Source organism: Salvia splendens, unplaced genomic scaffold (assembly GCF_004379255.2).
Source record: "Salvia splendens isolate huo1 unplaced genomic scaffold, SspV2 ctg58, whole genome shotgun sequence".
In the NCBI taxonomy this organism is placed as follows: domain Eukaryota; kingdom Viridiplantae; phylum Streptophyta; class Magnoliopsida; order Lamiales; family Lamiaceae; genus Salvia; species Salvia splendens.
This window is the reverse complement of record NW_024599239.1, coordinates 1-19618: the sequence shown is the minus strand read 5'-3', so window position 1 is coordinate 19618 and position 19618 is coordinate 1. Positions and strand designations below refer to the sequence as shown.

General features: G+C 39.2%; 1 long non-coding RNA gene across 1 annotated transcript; it reads right to left on the bottom strand.

Annotated features, from left to right (window-relative positions):
* Positions 1-215: 215 nt before the first annotated feature.
* On the bottom strand, positions 216-1750 carry LOC121790676. The gene is made up of 3 exons (XR_006048369.1): positions 1626-1750; positions 1487-1552; positions 216-277 (listed from the first exon to the last, which is right to left on the bottom strand). It is a non-coding gene; the product is annotated as an uncharacterized LOC121790676 (long non-coding RNA).
* Positions 1751-19618: the final 17868 nt, after the last annotated feature.

Genomic DNA, 19618 nt, shown 5'->3' with positions numbered 1-19618 from the left:
GCCAACTCCAAAGAGATAGCACACGATCTACGGGGTGTACACTAGTCCGAGCAGGGTTTGCAGCCCTACTGGGACCCGAATTCGATTAAACATACATGGCATAGCCACTTCAGATAGGTTCATTCAAATACAAAACATGGCAAGACAAACACTTTCCACCTCCTTTCACATAAAAAGTATTTAGGACATAGTCCTTATTAAAAAAGAAAGCCCACCTCAAAGGCTTAACTCCTCAACACTTTCTTGTTCCAACCGCAACAACGTGCACAAGTTCACCCTTTTTGACATATCATGATATGCAAAATTAGACTTTGCAAAATAATAAATTTAACAATGCATGCATCCTAAGTGTGTGCTCAATTTATTCTCCCATCATTTCTTGGTCAACACAAATAAAGTCCTCGTATTTTATGGCTCATAATATCACTTAAGTCATCTGCCAACAATAAATAATCTGTCCTGTAACTAAGCAAAGTATATGTAAATTTTTAATTAAAGTAATAATCACAGTAGCACTTGATCTAACCCAACACTGTACCAATAAATCTGTCCATCAACACACCTAAAGACATGATTAACAAATTAACATTATACTCTGCTAGTCTGCTGCAGCATAAGAAACATACCAATTAAATAACTATTTATTCATATACTCCCAACCCAACGTCGTTCTTGAAGGGGACAACAAAACAAACTCTTCATTCAAAGAATAAAAAGAAATATTCCATCTTAACACACGTACGTACTACATTCACAAAACATTAATATCAATTCCCTACCTTAGAACTATTATACACTAAAGCTACTTGACCCCATAATATAATATAATTAATAGTACTCAAACCATAAAAGAAAAAAAAAGAGAAAAAGACAAGAGAGTCAGTAGCATGTATACTCCCTACCCAAACTAATTCATCTTTCTCTATTAAAACCCACTAGTCCAAAACAAGAGTGGCCCAGCCTCCTTATCACTCCACGTATACCCTCCTTACCCAACAAAAATCCTCTTTTTTTTTCTAAAAATGAACACTTCGAATTTTACTAAGCTCCCAGCGTCCTTCACTCAATTTTGAAAAAAAAACTCTCGTCTCTCTCTCTCAAATTCTTCGAATCCCTCTCTGCTCTTCATCCCTCCCTCTATCTCCTGCTGTCTTTCTTCCGTAAACCATCAAAACATCAAGCTCGCTCTCAAAATTACTTCGCCGAAGCAACAATTTTGTACCCCGGTCATCTCTCTTCCCCCTCTTTCCCCAAATTTTAAACCTTTTGTTTCATTTTTTTTCTGTTCGATTCAAATAATTTTAGGCAGAAAAGGGAATTTTAGGAATTGAAATTGCATAGAAACAAAAAAAAAACATCTTCCAAGCATTAAAGATCGAAGCTTTAGGAGAGAGTATCATCATTCAACAAGTTTCAAGAGAATTACAGTGAATATGTGAACTATATCCTAGAATGGAATGCAGAGAGTTTAGATGTATGGATATACCTCAAGGAAGACAAAGTTTACTAGCAAACAAGGGAAATTGAAATCACAGCTCTCCTTGGTTTCAAACTGCAATACCACGGAATTGGCTACAGAATCAAAATGGGAAGGTTTCGTATTCGTGGAATCAAAGGGAGTTTACCTTTGATTGGAAGGGAAGAAACTGTGCTGAAATTATGAAACGCCGCTGATAAAAGATGCAGTTGTGGGGAGAGATATATAATGCAGAGATTAGATTTGTTTGTTGGAGAGAAATTTGTGGGTGGGGATATTGATGGGAAAAAAAAAACGTGGGTTTAGAAGAAGGGATTTATGTTGGCTGCAGGAACTCAATAGGGATTATAATAAATGGTTATATTAAAAGTGGCCCAATTGAATAAGGATAAATGGGCTAAAAGAAAATAAATAGACAAAAGTGATAGGCCCAAATATATATATAATTTTAGTACATTGATTAAATTGTGGTGTTTTATTATTTTAGTACTTTGGTGTTATTCCAAGTACATTGTAAACAAACGCCCAAATTTTCCCATCGACGATTCTCGCGTCAATCTCGTCGACAGTTTACACCACACAATTAATCAACAACAATTCCAGCATTTACTATTTTCATTCACCACCAATCGAAACAACACGGTATTTTATTCAAGGTCAATCACTCGCTCCTTCTTAAAACAAAAAACTTAACTTAAAAAAGATTTAAAAAAACGGGTATTACATCAACGGTGAAGTAAAATCATAATAAGATTGATGTATGTTGTAAACAAGAGTGAAGTAAAATCAAAATAAGAGTGATGTGTTTTGTAAACAAGAGTGAAACAAAATCAGAATAATAGTGATGTGTTTTGTAAACAAGAGTGAAGTAAAATCAGAGTAAGAGTGATGTGTTTTTTGTGAACAAGATTGAAATAAAATCAGAATAAGAGTGATGTGTTTTGTGAACAAGAGTGATGTAAAATCAGAATAATAGTGACGTGTTTTGTAAACAACAGTGAAGTAAAATCATGCTAAGAGCAATGTGTTTTGTAATCAACAGTGAAGTAAAATCATAATAAGAGTGATGTGTTTTGTAAACAAGAGTGAAGTAAAATCAAAATAAGAGTGATGTGTTTTGTAAACAAGAGTGAAGTAAAATCAGAATAAGAGTGATATGTTTTGTGAACAAGAGTGAAGTAAAATCAGAATAAGAGTGATGTGTTTTGTGAACAAGAGTGAAGTAAAATCAGAATAAGAGTGATGTGTTTTGTGAACAAGAGTGAAGTAAATTCAGAATAAGAGTGATGTGTTTATTGAACAAGATTGAAGTCAAATCAGAATAAGAGTGATGTGTTTTGTGAACAAGAGTGATGTAAAATCAGAATAATAGTGACGTGTTTTGTAAACAACAGTGAAGTAAAATCATGGTAAGAGTGATGTGTTTTGTAATCAACGGTGAAGTAAAATCCTAATAAGAGTGATGTGTTTTGTAAACAAGAGTGAAGTAAAATCAAAATAAGAGTGATGTGTTTTGTGAACAAGAGTGAAGTAAATTCAGAATAAGAGTGATGTGTTTTGTGAACAAGAGTGAAGTAAAATCAGAATAAGGGTGATGTGTTTTGTGAACAACATTGAAATAAAATCAGAATAAGAGTGATGTGTTTTGTGAACAAGAGTGATGTAAAATCAGAATAATAGTGACGTGTTTTGTAAACAACAGTGAAGTAAAATCATGCTAAGAGTGATGTGTTTTGTAATCAACGGTGAAGTAAAATCATAATAAGATTGATGTGTTTTGTAAACAAGAGTGAATTAAAATCAAAATAAGAGTGATGTGTTTTGTAAACAAGAGTGAAACAAAATCAAAATAAGAGTGATGTGTTTTGTAAACAAGAGTGAAGTAAAATCAGAATAAGAGTGATATGTTTTGTGAACAAGAGTGAAGTAAAATCAGAATAAGAGTGACGTGTTTTGTGAACAAGAGTGAAGTAAAATCAGAATAAGAGTGATGTGTTTTGTGAACAAGAGTGAAGTAAATTCAGAATAGAGTGATGTGTTTTGTGAACAAGATTGAAGTCAAATCAGAATAAGAGTGATGTGTTTTGTGAACAAGAGTGATGTAAAATCAGAATAATAGTGACGTGTTTTGTAAACAACAGTGAAGTAAAATCATGGTAAGAGTGATGTGTTTTGTAATCAACGGTGAAGTAAAATCATAATAAGAGTGATGTGTTTTGTAAACAAGAGTGAAGTAAAATCAAAATAGGAGTGATGTGTTTTGTGAACAAGAGTGAAGTAAATTCAGAATAAGAGTGATGTGTTTTGTGAACAAGAGTGAAGTAAAATCAGAATAATGGTGATGTGTTTTGTGAACAAGATTGAAATAAAATCAGAATAAGAGTGATGTGTTTTGTGAACAAGAGTGATGTAAAATCAGAATAATAGTGACGTGTTTTGTAAACAACAGTGAAGTAAAATCATGCTAAGAGTGATGTGTTTTGTAATCAACGGTGAAGTAAAATCATAATAAGATTGATGTGTTTTGTAAACAAGAGTGAAGTAAAACCAAAATAAGAGTAATGTGTTTTGTAAACAAGAGTGAAGTAAAATCAGAATAAGAGTGATATGTTTTGTGAACAAGAGTGAAGTAAAATCAGAATAAGAGTGATATGTTTTGTGAACAAGAGTGAAGTAAAATCAGAATAAGAGTGATGTGTTTTGTGAACAAGAGTGAAGTAAATTCAGAATAAAAGTGATGTGTTTTGTGAACAAGATTGAAGTCAAATCAGAATAAGAGTGATGTGTTTTGTGAACAAGAGTGATGTAAAATCAGAATAATAGTGACGTGTTTTGTAAACAACAGTGAAGTAAAATCATGGTAAGAGTGATATGTTTTGTAATCAACAGTGAAGTAAATAAATAATAAGAGTGATGTGTTTTGTAAACAAGAGTGAAGTAAAATCAAAATAGGAGTGATGTGTTTTGTGAACAAGAGTGAAGTAAATTCAGAATAAGAGTGATGTGTTTTGTGAACAAGAGTGAAGTAAAATCAGAATAAGGGTGATGTGTTTTGTGAACAAGATTGAAATAAAATCAGAATAAGAGTGATGTGTTTTGTGAACAAGAGTAATGTAAAATCAGAATAATAGTGACGTGTTTTGTAAACAACAGTGAAGTAAAATCATGCTAAGAGTGATGTGTTTTGTAATCAACGGTGAAGTAAAATCATAATAAGATTGATGTGTTTTGTAAACAAGAGTGAAGTAAAACCAAAATAAGAGTAATGTGTTTTGTAAACAAGAGTGAAGTAAAATCAGAATAAGAGTGATATGTTTTGTGAACAAGAGTGAAGTAAAATCAGAATAAGAGTGATATGTTTTGTGAACAAGAGTGAAGTAAAATCAGAATAAGAGTGATGTGTTTTGTGAACAAGAGTGAAGTAAATTCAGAATAAAAGTGATGTGTTTTGTGAACAAGATTGAAGTCAAATCAGAATAAGAGTGATGTGTTTTGTGAACAAGAGTGATGTAAAATCAGAATAATAGTGACGTGTTTTGTAAACAACAGTGAAGTAAAATCATGGTAAGAGTGATATGTTATGTAATCAACAGTGAAGTAAAAAAATAATAAGAGTGATGTGTTTTGTAAACAAGAGTGAAGTAAAATCAAAATAGGAGTGATGTGTTTTGTGAACAAGAGTGAAGTAAATTCAGAATAAGAGTGATGTGTTTTGTGAACAAGAGTGAAGTAAAATCAGAATAAGGGTGATGTGTTTTGTGAACAAGATTGAAATAAAATCAGAATAAGAGTGATGTGTTTTGTGAACAAGAGTGATGTAAAATCAGAATAATAGTGACGTGTTTTGTAAACAACAGTGAAGTAAAATCATGCTAAGAGTGATGTGTTTTGTAATCAACGGTGAAGTAAAATCATAATAAGATTGATGTGTTTTGTAAACAAGAGTGAAGTAAAACCAAAATAAGAGTAATGTGTTTTGTAAACAAGAGTGAAGTAAAATCAGAATAAGAGTGATATGTTTTGTGAACAAGAGTGAAGTAAAATCAGAATAAGAGTGATATGTTTTGTGAACAAGAGTGAAGTAAAATCAGAATAAGAGTGATGTGTTTTGTGAACAAGAGTGAAGTAAATTCAGAATAAAAGTGATGTGTTTTGTTAACAAGATTGAAGTCAAATCAGAATAAGAGTGATGTGTTTTGTGAACAAGAGTGATGTAAAATCAGAATAATAGTGACGTGTTTTGTAAACAACAGTGAAGTAAAATCATGGTAAGAGTGATGTGTTTTGTAATCAACGGTGAAGTAAAATCATAATAAGAGTGATGTGTTTTGTAAACAAGAGTGAAGTAAAATCAAAATAAGAGTGATGTGTTTTGTGAACAAGAGTGAAGTAAATTCAGAATAAGAGTGATGTGTTTTGTGAACAAGAGTGCAGTAAAATCAGAATAAGGGTGATGTGTTTTGTAAACAAGATTGAAATAAAATCAGAATAAGAGTGATGTGTTTTGTGAACAAGAGTGATGTAAAATCAGAATAATAGTGACGTGTTTTGTAAACAACAGTGAAGTAAAATCATGCTAAGAGTGACGTGTTTGGTATTCAACAGTGAAGTAAAATCATAATAAGAGTGATGTGTTTTGTAAACAAGAGTGAAGTAAAATCAAAACAAGAGTGATGTGTTTTGTAAAAGAATAAGAATGATGTGTTTTGTAAACAAGAGTGAAGTAAAATCAGAATAATAGTGACGTGTTTTGTAAACAACAGTGAAGTAAAATCATGCTAAGAGTGATGTGTTTTGTAAACAAGAGTGAAGTAAAATCAAAATAAGAGTGATGTGTTTTGTAAACAAGAGTGAAGTAAAATCAGAATAAGAGTGATATGTTTTGTGAACAAGAGTGAAGTAAAATCAGAATAAGAGTGATGTGTTTTGTGAACAAGAGTGAAGTAAAATCAGAATAAGAGTGATGTGTTTTGTGAACAAGAGTGAAGTAAATTCAGAATAAGAGTGATGTGTTTTGTGAACAAGATTGAAGTCAAATCAGAATAAGAGTGATGTGTTTTGTGAACAAGAGTGATGTAAAATCAGAATAATAGTGACGTGTTTTGTAAACAACATTGAAGTAAAATCATGGTAAGAGTGATGTGTTTTGTAATCAACGGTGAAGTAAAATCATAATAAGAGTGATGTGTTTTGTAAACAAGAGTGAAGTAAAATCAAAATAAGAGTGATGTGTTTTGTGAACAAGAGTGAAGTAAATTCAGAATAAGAGTGATGTGTTTTGTGAACAAGAGTGAAGTTGTAATATCCCAACCTTAGAAGAATTAGAGATTAGAATTTATAGTTTAGTTAGTGGCTTTATATGTATATGTTTTTGTTAGGAATAGAAGAGATAAATATAGGATTTTTGGAAACTTAATAAAAAGAATGAAATAAAGAAAAAGAAGAAAGAAAAAGAATAGGAAGATGATGAGTAAGTTGGTTACAAATGTAAGGTTATGTAATGTCCGTTTTTTTTTAATTAAGGGGTGTTTGCTTTTTGTGAATATCTTGTTTAAGATATGGTGTGGTATGTTTTATTTGTTTTACATTATTTATGGGTGTGAATATTTAGTTTATGGTTTTTGAAAAGCAAATTAATATCCTAATTAATAAATTAAATATCTCTCTCTCTCTCTCCCTCTCCCTCTCGGTTCTCTCCCTCACCCCACGATCTTCTCAACCCCCCCACCACTCCCACAAAACCGATATCTTTCCCTTCCCAATCACAATCAATCATCGGTTCTCTCTTCTCCCTCACAATCTCAACACCGGTAAGCTTCCTCCCTTCTCCCTCTCGGTTTTTACCTTCTTCCATTCACTCCCTCTCATCATCTTCTTGGATTCCTCAAGGTGATACCCTCCTTCGTCGTGAATCGGAGTCGTAAGAGGAAGTAAAGCTTTTACACTACGTTGAACTATCCGGGAAAGGTAATACAAGGCCTCAACTCTCGTTTAATTCGAAAAACATGCATGTAGGACGTTTTGGGAAGGTTTAGATGCTGAATAGGTTTTGTGATTATGTGTTGTTGTCGAGCATGTTTTGTTAGTAACTGACAGTGGGTTCCGACCCCGTTTTGACTGAGCAAACGATCTCCTTTTGGTACGAAATTTTAACCGTATAAACTTGGATGTGTCTTCGGTGTGGTGTGTAAATTTCAGCTTCATTGGATGTCGTATGATTTTACTATGATTTTTGCAAGTAAACTGCGCAGTTCTGCGTGTGGTGTGTTCTGGGTGATGTTTGTGTGTGCTTTGGGTGTGTTTCTGAGTGTTGTGTTTTGTGAAGCATGTGGGTGTGTTTGGCCAAGAGATGGCTCGGGAAAATCAGTGTTTGGTTCGAGGGTTTCGTGTGTGTTGGCCGAGAGTTGTAGGGTTCGGCCTAGGGCAGTGTTGTGGAGAGTTTTGAAGGGATGACCCAGGTGTTTGGGTGTGTTTTGGGACGTAGGAGGTGTGGTGTGAATGTCGTATAGGGTTTGAGAATCGGAGGTTGGAGGAAAGTGAGTGTACACTGGACTGTGCCGAGACAGGTGCCGAGCTGTGCCGAGACAGGTGCCGAGCTGTGCCGAGCCAGGCGGCCGAGGTGCCGAGCCAGGCGGCCGAGACGGTCGGCCGAGGTGCCGAGCCAGGCGGCCGAGGTGCCGAGCCAGGCGGCCGAGACACCGAGCCAGGCCGAGACGCCGATCCTTTTTCCGAGCTTTTTCCGAACCTTTTCCGAGCCAAGTGAGCCGTTGCACAGTAAGGGTATGCCAGGAGTTTGAGTGTTGTGTGTGTGTCGTGTGCGCGTTTTGAGTACGTCGTATGCGTGTCGGGTGCGTGCGGGGTGTGTTTTCGGGCGTGTCTTTGTGTGTTTGGCTTATGAGATGTTGTTAAGTGTGTGTTCGTGTAACGTGCTAGATGTTGAAGTCGTCCACGTAGGAATCATGCATTGTCGTTTAAACATCGTCTACCCTGACTCTAATCATGATTTATTTATCTTTCAAAAAGGGTGATCTTTTACGAGGAAAGTGTGGTTGAAGGGAACTGTTTTAAAAGCTAAGCAATCGAGGTGGGCTTTTCTACCCTACTTTTATGTGGGTTATCTTTAAATACGGACTTTGTTCCGGAAATGTTTATGGAGGTGAACTGTTTGTCTTGCCAATTGTTTTGTTTTGAAACCTATCTGAAGTGGTTTACCACATATGTTTAATCGAATTCGGGTCTGTTGGGCTGCGAACCCTCAGGCTAGTGTACACGAGACCGGGAGCCATCTGAGAGCAAGTTGGCCGGTCTAGTTGACCTGGGGTGTGGCCACGCCCCATGTCATGGTTGGATCAGATAGTGTATGATAGTGGGAATAAGGGTGGCAATATCTGAAAATGACTGCGCAGTCGAATTTATGAAATATATTTTGTGTACTTGGGTTACTTTCTTACACTTAAAACCCCAAGCTTACACTGATGTGGCATGACAAACTATGATTTTGGCGTGTGTCCACTGAGTGCAATAAGTACTCAGCCCTACATGTTGTTTTCTTAATGTGCAGGTTGAGCGGCGATGGGGATGACGGATGTTGAGCAGTGAAAGCCAAATGAGTGTTTTACTTGGTCTTTTGGATGGTGTCGTGTCGTCATACCCGGCATCATCTGTCTTTTGGTCTTTTCCGCTGCTTTGTAATCCGATAAATTGTTTTTATTTAACTCTGTTTACATTAACTTTAGAAATGTCTTCTTAGTACAATGTTTGAAGTGAACTTCTTTTTAATAAATGCTTTTGGGTCAAATATTCCTGTTCTCCCCTTTCTTCCCCGCTTCTTTATTCCTCCCCTAGTCGCGGTCCACCGTACTTCCTATCCTTAGGAAATGCGGGCGTGACAGAGTGGTATCAGAGCCTAGGTTTTCTCTTTCTGCTCTGGACCCAAAAAATTCTTTTTCTGACTGGAGTAAGTTTTCAAAAGTGTCATTGGCTCAACATCCGACTCATCGCACTCAACCTGAAATGAGGTAATGAAAATTTCGAAATTTTGGAAAGTATATGGAAGTGGAGGAAATTGTGATTTTGGTGTTGAAAACGATTTTTATGTAAAGTTTAAGTAAATGTTGAGACATGTGGAAGGGTACAAAGTGATGTGGAAAAGTTGGAAATTATTTGAGTTATGAACTGTTATGGTGTTATGAACTGTTGATGTATGATGAACTTATATGAAAGCATGTGGCTGATGTGTGATGATATGATGACGTGAATGTTGATGTGAGCTTTTATGTGAGTATGTGTTGGCCTTTTGAATGTTTGAACTTAGACGTGATAGAATTTCACTAGTGCTTCTTGGACCTATGATAGATAAGAGCTTTTGGCCTTTGAACACCAGCGGGCTTGGATTTAGAACATCGATACGTCTGCACACACTCTCTCTCTCTCTTCTTCGGTTATGCACTCTGTTTTTATACGCGAGGCGGTTGTTTCTGTTTTTCTATAGATGGCGCGTATGTTCCGAACCGCGCGACGGAGTGATCGCGATAGACTTAGGGCACAGAGGGTGCTCAGGGATTATAGAGTGTACCGGAAGAAGGATCACGTACCGTTGATCGAGTTCGTGGCACACTTCGACACCCTCTGGAGGGCAGCTCAGGAGTTCGGAGTGACAGAGCATGATGGCATTGAGAAGCTAATAGATTTGCTTCCCGATAGCTGGAAGGAGTGGGCCGAAAGAACGGCGAGGAGGTACACGTGGCATGAGCCCGCTACCGATGACATGGTGGGTGACATGGCTGGCTTTCGGAAAGCCGTGTATTGTGCACTGGTGGACTCTCGAGAGGAGCAGCCCCCACAGGAGGTGGAAGAGAGGGTCGTGTATCAGGACAAGTATGTGAGCATGTACGAGGGTGAACAAGGGTATGAAGATGTTTATGAGGAGGCTCTGCCAGGGAACTCCGAGGAGGACGACGACGAAGACCCGGAGGAAGGGCCTATGGATGAGGATGATAGAGTCGTAGTCTAGAATTAGAATAGTTCGTTGTCTTTTCAGTTTTTGCTTTCAGTACGATCTACTCTTGGGAACAATGTTGGCCTTCTTTCTTTTAATGAGAATTTGGATTTTGATATATATATCCTATGTGTTGCATCTTATACTACATGAAGATTTTATAAGAAAATTTTGAGAAAGTGGTAATTTTGGATGAGAATTGTAGTAACACTTTTTGGATATTGAATCAGAATGCCGCCAAGACGTGCACGCCAACCACGACAAGGACCCAACGTGGAGGCACCACCTCCACCACCTCCACCACCACCACCTCCACCCCCGCCTCAACAAGAAAGATTCATAGTTACGTTCTCAAGGCAGAATCCCCCAAAATTTGACGGACAAGGAGACCCATCCAAAGCGGAAGAGTGGATACGCGGCCTCGAGCGTATCTTCAGGGTCATGGAGTGCACAGATAGGGAGCGCATTGCTGGTGCTACCTTTCAACTGTCAGGTGCTGCCGATTACTGGTGGGAGACTCGGCAAAGAACTATGAATCCTGCCCGCCTGGAGGCGCTAACATGGGAGGAGTTTAAAGTAGAGATCGATAACAAGTATGTTCCAAAGACGTACAGACGGGCCAAGGTGGTAGAGTTCCACACACTAAGCCAAGGCCGAATGACTGTAACCGAGTATGACCGAGCCCTCGCGCAGATGGCACGATGTGCGCCCGAGTTGATGGACACCGATGAGAAATGGGCGGTGAAGTTCCGGGCCGGGCTCAGAGATGAGATAAAGGCCGCATTGGCCTGTCGAGGAGAACTCTCCTACTCGGAGATCTTGACTTGTGCACTGGACGTGGAAGATGCACTCCCTAAGCCAAGAGTTGTGGCAACAACAAACGCGACACCTCTACAAGCTCAGCCGGGCCACCAAGAGAAGAGTAGGTGGGATGGTGACCAGGCTCAGTATGGTGGTAAGAGGCCACAACACATGAGGAACCCACCTTACAATGGTGGGAGATAGAATACTTTCCAACCGAGGGCAAACTTTCCGCCGAGGAACCCTCAATGTGGAAGGTGCTTCAAGTACCACGCCGGGGAGTGTCGAGACCCTAGGTGCTTCAACTGTGGTGGAAGTGGCCATTACTTCCGAAGCTGCCCAAATAAGAACAGGGGAACGGGAACGAGACAGAACCAGCTAGGTTTCCGTCCACAATCCCAGGCACTACCTGCACCTCCACCGCAACAACGCCGCCAAGGATTACCATCGCAAGCAAGGGCCTACGCCTTGAAGGGGAAACAGCCAGCAAACGGGAAAGAAACCTTTGAGCAAGGAAACTTGGCAGGTATGGGCACACTTCTCAATATGCCTATAGTTGTCTTGTTTGATACGGGTGCGTCGCATTCCTTTATATCAACGTCTTGTGTGGATACTTTGGAATTACCTACTGTTAAGACCGAACCCACTATGAGTGTGACCTCACCGGTAGGCGGGGCTATAGATATATCCCGATCTTGTGCATGTGTGAACTTTGGAATAGGTGAACTCAGTTTAGTGGCTTATAATTTGCAAATAATGACGATGGGTAGCGTAGACATAATCTTGGGTATGGATTGGTTAGCGGAGAACCACGTTACCCTTCATTGTAGAGAAAGGGAAATTTCGTTTGAAACCCCCGGAAAAGAGCCGATGAAGTTTCACGGAGTCCCAATGAGCCGACGCAAGTCTATTATCTCTGCGCTGCAAGCCACTACAATGATGAGGAAGGGATGTCCAGCGTACCTTGTTTATTTGAATGGGGAGGAGAAGAAAGACAGGAAGATAGAAGATGTGGCGATAGTGAGTGAATATCCCGATGTCTTCCCCGATGCATTGCCGGGACCCCCACCCGACAGGCAAGTAGAATTCACGATCGATCTGGAGCCCGGATCGGCACCAATATCCAAAGCACCTTATAGAATGGCGCCAAAAGAGTTGGAGGAGCTTAAGGTGCAACTGCAAGAGCTACAGGAATTGGGATTCATTAGACCTAGCGTGTCACCATGGGGAGCACCAGTGTTGTTTGTAAAGAAGAAGGATGGAACGATGAGGATGTGCATCGACTATCGGGAGCTAAACAAACTAACGCTGAAGAACAAGTATCCACTACCAAGGATAGACGACTTGTTTGACCAACTTCGAGGGGCAGGAGTCTTCTCTAAGATGGATTTGAGGTCTGGGTACCATCAGCTGAGGGTTCGGCGAGAAGATGTACCCAAGACAGCTTTTCGAACAAGATATGGTCATTATGAGTTCGTTGTAATGCCTTTTGGACTGACGAACGCCCCGGCAGTGTTCATGGACCTTATGAACCGCGTGTTCCATCCATTTCTGGATCGGTTTGTCCTGGTTTTCATCGATGACGTGCTTGTTTACTCAAAGAACGAGGAGGAGCACAAAGAGCACTTGAGAACCGTCCTAGCAACTCTAAGGGACGAGAAACTATATGCCAAGTTCAGTAAATGCGAGTTTTGGCTCAAGGAAGTAAATTTTCTTGGACATGTAGTAACTTCAGATGGAATTCGTGTAGATCCGGCCAAGGTAGAAGCGGTGCAGGAGTGGAAGTCACCTTCTACACAAAACGAAATCCGAAGTTTTTTAGGACTGGCGGGCTATTATCGAAGATTCATCGAGGGATTCTCGAAGATAGCAAGGCCAATGACGCAACAACTGAAAAAGGGAGTCAAGATGATTTGGACGCCAGAATGTGAGGCGAGCTTTCAGTTGTTGAAGGAGAAATTGACCACCGCACCAATCCTAGCTGTGCCGGAGCCAGAGACTGACTATGCGGTATATACGGATGCGTCGAAGGTGGGACTGGGATGTGTGCTTATGCAGAAGGGGAAAGTGATTGCATATGCATCGAGACAATTGAAGCCCCATGAACTGAATTATCCGACGCATGACTTGGAACTGGCAGCTGTGGTGCATGCTTTGAAGATCTGGAGACACCATCTCTATGGAGTCCGTTGTGAGATATACACGGACCATAAGAGTCTAAAGTACTTCTTTGAGCAAAAGGAGCTGAATATGCGCCAACGTAGGTGGCTCGAGTTGGTGAAGGACTACGATTGTGGTATAAATTACCATCCGGGAAAAGCAAACGTAGTGGCCGATGCTCTTAGTAGGAAGTCTCAATCTCAGCTGGCCACCTTTCTTACTATCGAGGAGAGTATAATCCAAGAGTTCAGTAAGATGCGCTTGGAAGTGGTGAGAATGCCCGAGACTGTGGAAGGGATAGTAGCCACGTTGGTGATGGAACCCGACTTAAGAGCCAGAATTGTAGAAGCTCAACGGCGAGATACGTTACTAGAAAAGATTCGCTCAGAAGTGAGGACGGGTGAACTCGGAAATTTTCGTGAGGCAGCGGATAATGGTCTCACATTCAAGGGAAGGTTGTGTGTGCCTAAGGATGAAGGCCTGAGGATGGAAATCATGAGAGAAGCACATGAAACCCCATACGCTGCTCATCCAGGGAGCACCAAAATGTATCAAGACTTGAAAAGACAGTTTTGGTGGAACGGTATGAAAAAGCATGTTGCGGCATTTGTGGAGAGATGCCTGGCATGTCAACAAGTAAAGGCGCTACACCAACGGCCCTATGGGAAATTGCAACCCCTCGAGATTCCGGAATGGAAGTGGGAACATATTGCAATGGACTTTGTGATAGGACTGCCAAAATCCCAGCGAGGGAACACGGTGATTTGGGTGATTATAGATCGTCTCACCAAATCTGCCCACTTTGTACCGGTTCGCGCTACTTATGGATCCGACCAGTTGGCTAAGGTATATGTACGGGAGATTATACGCTTGCATGGAGTTCCAGCGACAATCACATCTGATCGTGATGCTAAATTCACTTCTAGATTTTGGACAAGCCTGCAACGCGAGTTGGGGACTAAGTTGAATTTCAGTACAGCTTTCCACCCTCAAACCGACGGGCAGTCGGAGAGAACGATACAAGCCTTGGAGGACATGCTACGAGCCGTGGTGCTTGATCGAGGCTGGGGTTGGGAAGAAGTGTTGCCATTGGTTGAATTCGCGTACAACAATAGTTACCAGGCGACTATCAAGATGGCCCCATATGAGGCCTTGTATGGAAAGAAGTGTAGATCGCCACTTTATTGGGATGAAGTGGGTGAGAGAAGAATTCTCGGACCAGACTCTGTAGAAGAGATGATAGAGATTGTCCGACAAATCCGTGGGAGGATCAAGGAGGCACAAGATCGACAGAAATCTTATGCGGATGTTCGAAGGACCGAGTTACAGTTCGAGGTCGGGGAAAAGGTCTTTCTGAAAGTTTCCCCTTCTAAGGGAATAACTCGTTTTGGAGTGAAGGGAAAGCTGAGACCCCGATTTATTGGTCCATACGAGATTTTGGATAGAGTCGGCGTGGTAGCATACAGGTTGGCTCTACCACCAAGCTTTGGAAATGTGCACAACGTCTTCCATGTGTCACAATTGAGGAAGTACGTGTTTGACCCCACACACATCGTTCACCAAGAAGAGATGATGGTCCTAAATCCCGATCTAAGTTATGAGGAGAAGCCCGAGGCCATTTTGGATCGAAGGGTGCAAGAATTGAGGAATAAGTCAATTGCTTCGGTGAAAGTACGGTGGAGGAATCATGGAGTCGAAGAAGCAACATGGGAATTAGAAGATAAGATGAGAGAGAAGTTTCCGGAGCTGTTTGAGTAATCTAGGGAAATATCGGGACGAAATTTTTTTTTAAGGTGGGAGGAATGTAATGTCCGTTTTTTTTTAATTAAGGGGTGTTTGCTTTTTGTGAATATCTTGTTTAAGATATGGTGTGGTATGTTTTATTTGTTTTACATTATTTATGGGTGTGAATATTTAGTTTATGGTTTTTGAAAAGCAAATTAATATCCTAATTAATAAATTAAATATCTCTCTCTCTCTCTCTCCCTCTCCCTCTCGGTTCTCTCCCTCACCCCACGATCTTCTCAACCCCCCCCCCACTCCCACAAAACCGATATCTTTCCCTTCCCAATCACAATCAATCATCGGTTCTCTCTTCTCCCTCACAATCTCAACACCGGTAAGCTTCCTCCCTTCTCCCTCTCGGTTTTTACCTTCTTCCATTCACTCCCTCTCATCATCTTCTTGGATTCCTCAAGGTGATACCCTCCTTCGTCGTGAATCGGAGTCGTAAGAGGAAGTAAAGCTTTTACACTACGTTGAACTATCCGGGAAAGGTAATACAAGGCCTCAACTCTCGTTTAATTCAAAAAACATGCATGTAGGACGTTTTGGGAAGGTTTAGATGCTGAATAGGTTTTGTGATTATGTGTTGTTGTCGAGCATGTTTTGTTAGTAACTGACAGTGGGTTCCGACCCCCGTTTTGACTGAGCAAACGATCTCCTTTTGGTACGAAATTTTAACCGTATAAACTTGGATGTGTCTTCGGTGTGGTGTGTAAATTTCAGCTTCATTGGATGTCGTATGATTTTACTATGATTTTTGCAAGTAAACTGCGCAGTTCTGCGTGTGGTGTGTTCTGGGTGATGTTTGTGTGTGCTTTGGGTGTGTTTCTGAGTGTTGTGTTTTGTGAAGCATGTGGGTGTGTTTGGCCAAGAGATGGCTCGGGAAAATCAGTGTTTGGTTCGAGGGTTTCGTGTGTGTTGGCCGAGAGTTGTAGGGTTCGGCCTAGGGCAGTGTTGTGGAGAGTTTTGAAGGGATGACCCAGGTGTTTGGGTGTGTTTTGGGACGTAGGAGGTGTGGTGTGAATGTCGTATAGGGTTTGAGAATCGGAGGTTGGAGGAAAGTGAGTGTACACTGGACTATGCCGAGACAGGTGCCAAGTGAGCCGTTGCACAGTAAGGGTATGCCAGGAGTTTGAGTGTTGTGTGTGTGTCGTGTGCGCGTTTTGAGTACGTCGTATGCGTGTCGGGTGCGTGCGGGGTGTGTTTTCGGGCGTGTCTTTGTGTGTTTGGCTTATGAGATGTTGTTAAGTGTGTGTTCGTGTAACGTGCTAGATGTTGAAGTCGTCCACGTAGGAATCATGCATTGTCGTTTAAACATCGTCTACCCTGACTCTAATCATGATTTATTTATCTTTCAAAAAGGGTGATCTTTTACGAGGAAAGTGTGGTTGAAGGGAACTGTTTTAAAAGCTAAGCAATCGAGGTGGGCTTTTCTACCCTACTTTTATGTGGGTTATCTTTAAATACGGACTTTGTTCCGGAAATGTTTATGGAGGTGAACTGTTTGTCTTGCCAATTGTTTTGTTTTGAAACCTATCTGAAGTGGTTTACCACATATGTTTAATCGAATTCGGGTCTGTTGGGCTGCGAACCCTCAGGCTAGTGTACACGAGACCGGGAGCCATCTGAGAGCAAGTTGGCCGGTCTAGTTGACCTGGGGTGTGGCCACGCCCCTTGTCATGGTTGGATCAGATAGTGTATGATAGTGGGAATAAGGGTGGCAATATCTGAAAATGACTGCGCAGTCGAATTTATGAAATATATTTTGTGTACTTGGGTTACTTTCTTACACTTAAAACCCCAAGGTTACACTGATGTGGCATGACAAACTATGATTTTGGCGTGTGTCCACTGAGTGCAATAAGTACTCAGCCCTGCATGTTGTTTTCTTAATGTGCAGGTTGAGCGGCGATGGGGATGACGGATGTTGAGCAGTGAAAGCCAAATGAGTGTTTTACTTGGTCTTTTGGATGGTGTCGTGTCGTCATACCCGGCATCATCTGTCTTTTGGTCTTTTCCGCTGCTTTGTAATCCGATACATTGTTTTTATTTAACTCTGTTTACATTAACTTTAGAAATGTCTTCTTAGTACAATGTTTGAAGTGAACTTCTTTTTAATAAATGCTTTTGGGTCAAATATTCCTGTTCTCCCCTTTCTTCCCCGCTTTTTTATTCCTCCCCTAGTCGCGGTCCACCGTACTTCCTATCCTTAGGAAATGCGGGCGTGACAGGTTATAACCTTCTTTTTGCTAGTGGAGTTGTAGGTATGTCTATATAAACAGGTTAATGTTATTTTGTTATGTATAGTAGTGGTGTTATCAGGTTTAGTTTCTTTTATGATAGTATTGTATGTTGAGTGTTGCAAAATAGTTAAAAAAAAAATAGGCAGGTTTTGTTTATCGATCGTACCGAAAGGTAACGTCACTTATTTGGTTAAAACTAACCGAGTAAGGGGTGTTACAGAAGTAAAATCAGAATAAGGGTGATGTGTTTTGTGAACAAGATTGAAATAAAATCAGAATAAGAGTGATGTGTTTTGTGAACAAGAGTGATGTAAAATCAGAATAATAGTGACGTGTTTTGTAAACAACAGTGAAGTAAAATCATGCTAAGAGTGATGTGTTTGGTAATCAACAGTGAAGTAAAATCATAATAAGAGTGATGTGTTTTGTAAACAAGAGTGAAGTAAAATCAAAACAAGAGTGATGTGTTTTGTAAAAGAATAAGAATGATGTGTTTTGTAAACAAGAGTGAAGTAAAATCAGAATAAGAGTGATGTGTTTTGTAAACAAGAGCGAAGTAAAATCAGAATAAGAGTGATGTGTTTTGTAAACAAGAGTGAAGTAAAATCAAATAAGAGTGATGTGTTTTGTAAACAAGAGTGAAGTAAAATCAGAATAAGAGTGATATGTTTTGTGAACAAGAGTGAAGTAAAATCAGAATAAGAGTGATGTGTTTTGAGAACAGGAGTGAAGTAAAATCAGAATAAGAGTGATGTGTTTTGTTAACAAGATTGAAGTCAAATCAGAATAAGAGTGATGTGTTTTGTGAACAAGAGTGATGTAAAATCAGAATAATAGTGACGTGTTTTGTAAACAACAGTGAAGTAAAATCATGGTAAGAGTGATGTGTTTTGTAATCAACGGTGAAGTAAAATCATAATAAGAGTGATGTGTTTTGTAAACAAGAGTGAAGTAAAATCAAAATAAGAGTGATGTGTTTTGTGAACAAGAGTGAAGTAAATTCAGAATATGAGTGATGTGTTTTGTGAACAAGAGTGAAGTAAAATCAGAATAAGGGTGATGTGTTTTGTGAACAAGATTGAAATAAAATCAGAATAAGAGTGATGTGTTTTGTGAACAAGAGTGATGTAAAATCAGAATAATAGTGACGTGTTTTGTAAACAACAGTGAAGTAAAATCATGCTAAGAGTGATGTGTTTTGTAATCAACGATGAAGTAAAATCATAATAAGATTGATGTGTTTTGTAAACAAGAGTGAAGTAAAATCAAAATAAGAGTGATGTGTTTTGTAAACAAGAATGAAACAAAATCAAAATAATAGTGATGTGTTTTGTAAACAAGAGTGAAGTAAAATCAGAGTAAGAGTGATGTGTTTTGTGAACAAGATTGAAATAAAATCAGAATAAGAGTGATGTGTTTTGTGAACAAGAGTGATATAAAATCAGAATAATAGTGACGTGTTTTGTAAACAACAGTGAAGTAAAATCATGCTAAGAGCGATGTGTTTTGTAATCAACAGTGAAGTAAAATCATAATAAGAGTGATGTGTTTTGTAAACAAGAGTGAAGTAAAATCAAAATAAGAGTGATGTGTTTTGTAAACAAGAGTGAAGTAAAATCAGAATAAGAGTGATATGTTTTGTGAACAAGAGTGAATTAAATCAGAATAAGAGTGATGTGTTTTGTGAACAAGAGTGAAGTAAAATCAGAATAAGAGTGATGTGTTTTGTGAACAAGAGTGAAGTAAATTCAGAATAAGAGTGATCTGTTTTGTGAACAAGATTGAAGTCAAATCAGAATAAGAGTGATGTGTTTTGTGAACAAGAGTGATGTAAAATCAGAATAATAGTGACGTGTTTTGTAAACAACAGTGAAGTAAAATCTTGGTAAGAGTGATGTGTTTTGTAATCAACGGTGAAGTAAAATAATAATAAGAGTGATGTGTTTGTAAACAACAGTGAAGTAAAATCAAAAAAAAGAGTGATGTGTTTTGTGAACAAGAGTGAAGTAAATTCAGAATAAGAGTGATGTGTTTTGTTAACAAGAGTGAAGTAAATCAGAATAAGGTGATGTGTTTTGTGAACAAGATTGAAATAAAATCAGAATAAGAGTGATGTGTTTTGTGAACAAGAGTGATGTAAAATCAGAATAATAG